The following is a 6,967-nucleotide window of genomic DNA, read 5'->3' as shown; positions in this document are numbered from 1 at the left end:
AGTACAGAGGGTGAAATTTTTAATAGAGTCTTATACATAGTAAATATTTGATAAACATTTGTTTTGACTGATTTGATTTCAAGAGTGCTTAGGAGAAGGAATGGCCTCCTTCTCCACCCACATGTCACTGCAGGACTTTCACTTAAGCAGAAGGAAAGATTAGCTGTTTATTTTCAATCATCCTAGAGAACAAGGCTCATGCAAGAGGTTGCTTTATTCTCTTATCTTCCTGCACCATCCCACACTTTGACCATCATAAATCATTTCTCTCCCTTCCTCTACTCTCTGCCCATGGGACCCGTGACTTCCATTCTCAGACACATCTATGCCATACGGATAAAAGAACAAAGTAAGGAGTCATTTCCTTTATCTGTTTTTGTAAACAGCCCAGGAACACGAGACAGGATCTAGGGAAGTTTATACAGGAAAATGAATGACATATTTGGGTGGGGGCTAATGCATGGGCATCACTAAAGGAGATTAGAGGTATCACCTTAAGTGAGAGCTTAAAGACAAAGTCTAGTTATTAAGAAATAATAATTGGGATTTTTTTTCAGATTTAAATTAGTCTGATTTGTTTTTCATTTATTTAAAGAAAACCAATTAAACCAGTTAAGGGCACGTCTAAGAGTCTGTAAAAGCCATGAATCTAAGAGTCAAAATCCCCTCGGTGAAAATATTTAGTGGTCATGTGTAGATGCTATGCCAAAAAGATAGTCCACATTGTGTTTCTGTCATGCTGACAAGGGAGAACCCTGACACAGGCTTGCCACTCAAGAGCTGATCTCTCTATTTTCTTAAGATGGAAACCAGGTATGGCAGCTTTTGGAAGAGTTCAGTGTTTTGGAATGTGCATCAGACAAGGGGCAGTTCCTTTGATCATTGGTGTTCAAATTACCTAAGCAGGGCTGCAGAGATTTAATTGGTCCAATTGGCTAGAGAGCAAATAGAAAAGTAGGCAGATGCTCATAGCTTTCACAGGGCCATGAACCTAAACGTTTGCCCCACAGCAAATGCCACGGGTCTGCACCAGAGGATAGATGGAGGAAGATGGCAGAGCAACTCCAAGCAGGAGGTGTTTCAGAGGGAATCCTTTCTCTGCTTTACTCCCTTGGTAGCTGTGATCTCAGGTTATTCTAGGTTATCTAAAATGATGTGCTCTCTCTGTCTCTCTGTCTCTTCCCCCCTCTCTTTCTCTCATCTCCCCCTGCTCCCTCTAGAAGAATTATCAAGGGTCCATGCGTCTACAATATACATCTATATGTTTCCCTTTATTGCTCCCCATTACCTCCTTCTCACTGTTTTTGGACTAATGACGGTTAAGATTTGTGCGTATTTGGCATGTTTAAGCTTGTAGTGAAATATTTGACTATTTTTGGAAATTGAACAGCCTAAAAGACATATAAGATATATAGAAACACTGTGAAAAGGGTCAGAAAAATGTGAGATTAAAAAAATTCATAGATTAGGCATCTGCCAAAATTTGCAATTTAGTTTTGGTGTACAACTGTTGGAACAAGAGTGTTTTCCTGAATAGTTGGATCCTTTAGTAGCCTGGGAAGGGAAATAGTATTTTTTGGATGGGGACAGTATTTTGAAATTACTTTAAAATTTGGTTCCGAAACAAGGAGAAAGGGATACTTTTATTAAAGTTTACTTATATTAAAAAGAAACCCACATTAACGTATAATTATTCAGATGGAAATTGAAGTTCTTCCCTTCCCTGGTGGACAGCAGAAAGGGTTGGAAATTCTTTTCTTGTAATATTTTCTAGAGCATGTGGCATGGACCCCAATAATTTTGGAGTGTTAGAACTAAGGAGAACTTGAAAGACCCAGCTCAAATGAGAGAGCAGAGGCTCTGAGAGCCTAGATGGCCAGCCTGATGGCACATCCCCAGGGAATTCATCCTCAGAATGAGAAGTGGACCAGATCTGAAGTGTGGACTGGGGAAGTTTAGCCTTCACTTGTGCTGAGCTCTTACAGGAGTTACTTACTCTCTCTGAGTCTCTATTTCCTCCTTGCAAGACCAGAGAGTCTAGCAAGGGTTTGGTAAGGATGAAAAAAAAGAAAAAAAGAAAAGAAAAGCCATGTACATTTTAAAGCACTTTGCATATATGAAATATACAGATGAGAATGTATATGAAGTAATTGGTTGGGAACTTCTTAATCTAGTTCTCTTCCCTCTCTTCCCCTGCCTCTTGCCCCAAGTGAGGTATTCGGCCAAGATCTGCTGGATTCACTGCTGGAGTTATTAATTTGAGGGGAGGGGTGTCCTGCCCTTCTTTGAGAAGTTGATTCAAGCAATAGACTCTCACTGCAGAGAAATGGGGCTGTGCCTGTGTTCGGGCACATGCACACACACACACATTTTGCATGCATATTGACCTCACGTCCTGCCGTGTCTGTCGATTCCAGCATGGCACAGTGGAAGAGTGTGGACTCCAGAAGCTAGTAGACCTGGGTTTAAATTCTAGCCCTGCTACTTGCCAGGTCCCTGACTTTACATAACTTATTTAACATCTTTGAGCTTCAATTTGGTTTCTTTAACTCGAATACAAAGATAACACCCCTCTGGTACATCTTGGTATATGACAGGCTTATATTTTGGGTTGTCAATAAATGATAGGAGTGCTAGCTATCACTGTTTTTTTTTATTATTACTGTGTTTTCACATAACCCTGAGGTTTTCGCCCTGGTATATGCTTCATAAGATTCTGCTGTGGTGGAATCTTGAGTGATGTGTGGATAAAAATAGCCCCAGGAAGACGTTCAGTATTGTCAAATGAGGGCAAGGAAATTTTTAGCAAAAATTTGAGCCCCACCAGTGAGAATGTTCCCATCTAATTCCCTTCTAAAAAGTAGCCATAACCACTAAAAATGTTTTTACTGGAAAGCTCAGATGAAAATGTTTAACGGTCTGAGAAAAGCAGTTGTAAATCTAATTGAACACATTTTAAGACAGAACTCTTGTCTGTGTAATGTCTATCATGTAGACTTTCATAAAGATATAGATTTGTATTATATTTAAGATATAACATTAGAAAACCAGTTAGGCCAACATTAATATAAAGGGTTATTTTGATACAATATTTCACCTTTCTGGTTTTGTTAGTTTCCCTGACTTCCGTATATCTTTTGAATATACTCTGGTTTATAGTAACTGCACTTTTCTTATGGGTCATTCCTGTCTTGTTTTTCTTTTAAATTGTTTCTTTTCCCAAGGTTCCAATGTTAGCCAGTGTAACATTAACATAATTTGGATTTTCCCTTTTGCACTTGGTTCTTAACAATAACATCCAGATGTTGTTTACATTAAAGCCTGATTGTGATTCAATAAGGTTTGGGTATTTCACAATATTTTACTATCAAAAGCTTCCTTCACATTTCTTTCAGTTCACAGTGATTTAGATTTTCCCATAATCTAGTTAGTCCCAACATAAGGTCAGAGCACTGAAAGGAATGTTAGTGGTCATTTAGTCCAGTCCCCTGTGTTAGAAACGAGGAAACAGAACCCTTGAGAGACCCTGGGACCAACACTAGTAATATAACTAATAATTTGGAAAATCTAGGAAGAAACCATGGATCTCATTTTCTCCAAGCGACTCCAAGCTTGAATACATGGTTGACCACTAAAATATTTTGAATTATTGAAAAAAACAATTCTTTTACTTATGTACTACATACTAAATTCAGCCCAGAAAGATGTTTAGAAATCCCTAAGAATGACTGCAAATTAAAGATGTTATATTGTGACTTTTCTTGAAAACTGTAACTTTAAAAACAAATCATTATATTGGTGCTTCTGAATTTGAAACAAACTTGTATTTCTTCAATTTGTATATTTTTTGAACATTTTAAACAAAGAGGTCAGTTTTTAAGCAGTAAGTCTTCTCCACTTATGTCACTTTTGAATGTAAAGTCTGAAAATGAACAGTAATGAAGTCATTGGTAGATCATATGTCATTTAGGGTCATATGTAGAGCTTTAATACTTTTCTCACTAGGAAAAGTAAGATTTAAAATTTAATTCATGTGGCAAGGAAACACCCTGAAGAACCAACCTTTTTCTTAAACAAAACCGAAAAGAACATAATTTAGAAAATATATACAGTCAATGTTAGTGCATAACAATGCCTTCATTTTAATCACAATCCACTTTTGATTTAACTGGTATTGAGTTGAGGAATGCAAAGGCAAGTTTAAAGTGTTGGGTTTTTTTTTTTTTTTTTCCAAGTGGGATATCTGCCAACTACTAGCAATTGAGTAATTATTTTCCCCACAGGACACCTTGCGATCATTGGAATGTGGCTTAAGATAATAATCAGATTCAAAGAAATTCTGATGCCAAGGTAACATGGAATTTGGTCATGATGATCTTTTCAGTAACATACTAAGCTTCATTTAGAGAAAGATATTCCAATTCTCTGTAGCAGGATACACTATAGATCCTCAGTGAAATGAGGGGAAGTTTCTCTCCTGCCACCAGCTCAAAAACTCTACAACATTTTTATCTATAGCCTTTGCAAAGCCTGATTTGATCATTCATCCACCATCTTCAGTAATAAACTTTTGAGCATCCACATATAAGGGTACTATGCTTGATATGGGGGACAGAAGTTGATTCTATTTAAATCAATGTTGTCCCCAAGTTTGTTTAGTAAATACTATTTTTTGAGAAAAAATACAAGAATCTAAAAAACCTGTAATGACAGCTAGCATTTTAATATACTATGTGCAAATACTACATTAAACACTTTATGTTTTCCATATCATTTCATTTAGTCCTCATGAAAGTCATAAAAGTAGGTACTATTATATTGCCCTTTCAGAGAATCGTTGAAGATTAGAAAGGTTAGCTAAGGTATTCTAAATAGCTAACCTACAGTGAGGCTGAACTTCAAATGCCGTCTGATTTTAGACCTGATACTTTTAACTCTGTAACACAACAGTGTGTCTAGAGGGCCTCAACAATTATTTTCCATGATTAGCCAGTTTAGTGGATGCTAAGTTTTAATGTGAAAGGTGAATTGTTGATATCCATTCTTGGAATCACCTTGAAGCAAATGTTAATGTACCTAAGATTTAGAGTCTTTTAGATGTATTTTATCACATCTGAGCTAACTGCAGCATTAATTTGCAATTCAAATTCTGTGATCCTTCAAAAAGCTTGAACGTTAAAGGGAGTCACTGAAAGATGGAGGAAAGCAGAAGGCAAAAGTGTAGTTCATGGAATAGCTCCTCAAGATTCTCATCCCTTGATTGACAGGAAAGTTTCTGCCACAAGGTGATGATGGAATTTCTAGGGGGTTATGAACATTGGATTTGTTCCATGAATCTGTGTCATGGGTGCACACTATATTCTGAAGGACTGGAATAACCGAAACACTGGGGTTGTTTGGCATGGATCACTGAGTTGGTCAACCAAAACCAGCTATTCCTCCAACACCACAAACTTCAGCTCATGGAATACCGTACCGAGGCAAAACTCTAGGAATTCAGTGGGAGCAAAGCTTGCCAATACCAACTATATGCTTCCAATCGTGCACCATGGGTATGGACTATGTCTTGTCCTAAACCATAGACAATTTTCAAACAAATGAGAATTTGAGATATTAAAAAAAAATTGAACTAGTCTATTATTAGCCCCTTGCCTCTAAATGGAAAGATTGGTACCAGTATAAGTTTGGGCTGCTTGCAGGAAGACATGTCACAGTGGTGAAAAATGATGGGCTGTGTTTTGCAGAATGATCTTACCTTGCTGTTTTTTCATTTGTTTGTTTGTTTGTTTGATCTAATAAACAGCATGTACAGGGAAAAGAACTTTTGGGATAACACAGGATATCTTCAATCTTGCAGATTCACCTTATTTCTTCACAAGGTAAAGATGATGAAAGGTCTAATGATCTTATTTGGCCACATTATCCCATTTTAAGTAATGATTATTAACATGGAACTAGTATTCTGTAGAAGATGGCAATCTTCACATACAAATAACCATTCTGGCACAAAATGTCTCCTTTCCGAAATCTCATTGATTTTGTTTTCTAATTTTTTATCCTGAAATCTTTTAAACACACATAAGAAGAAAAGTATAATGGATTCTATACACCTATCACTTTAATATAACAACCATGTAGATTTTGCCACATTGCTTCACCTATTTCTTGCAATGATTTGAAAGCAAATCCCAGATACCATAATGTTTCATCTTTAAATACTTTGGTATGCTATTATAAAAAAGTGAGAAATGTCCATATATGTATATCTATCTATCTACATATATATATATATATATATATATATATATATATATATATACCATATTATTATCTCTTCTAACAAAATTAATACTACTTCTTTAATGGTGTCAAACACAAAGCTGATAGTAAATTTTTTATAAATTGTTCCCCATATGTCTTCTTTGTTAAGTATACACTTTAATGGCTTTTATTATATCCATAGAGTTGTGCATCCATTACTACAATCAATTTAAGAATATTTTGAACTCCCCCAAATCCCTACTTTCCTTAACCATCATGCCAAAGTCCTCACATCTTCCCCAGTCTTAGACAACTGCTAATCCAATTTTTGTTTCCAGAGATTTGTCGATTTTGGACATTTCATACAAACAGAATCAAACAATATGTAGTTCTTTGTAGCTGGATTCTTTCATTTAGCATAATGCTTTTAAGGTTCATCCATGTGGTAGCATCTTTCCTACTTCATTCTTCTTTTATGGACAAATAGTATTCCATTGTGTGGATATACCACATATTATTCATCCATTCATCAGTGGAGGGACATTTGGGTTGCTTCTACTTTTTTGTGATTTCTCTTTTATTAAAAAAAATCCCTTTTTATTATGAAAAATTTCAAACGTGTGAAAAGAGAGAGAATAATGCAATAAACTCCCAAGTAGCCTCTCAGTGTTTACATATTATCAACCTCTGACCCAAATGGTTTCAT

This window comes from Felis catus, chromosome D2, assembly GCF_018350175.1.
Source record: "Felis catus isolate Fca126 chromosome D2, F.catus_Fca126_mat1.0, whole genome shotgun sequence".
NCBI lineage: Eukaryota > Metazoa > Chordata > Mammalia > Carnivora > Felidae > Felis > Felis catus.
This window is presented reverse-complemented; position numbering follows the sequence as displayed.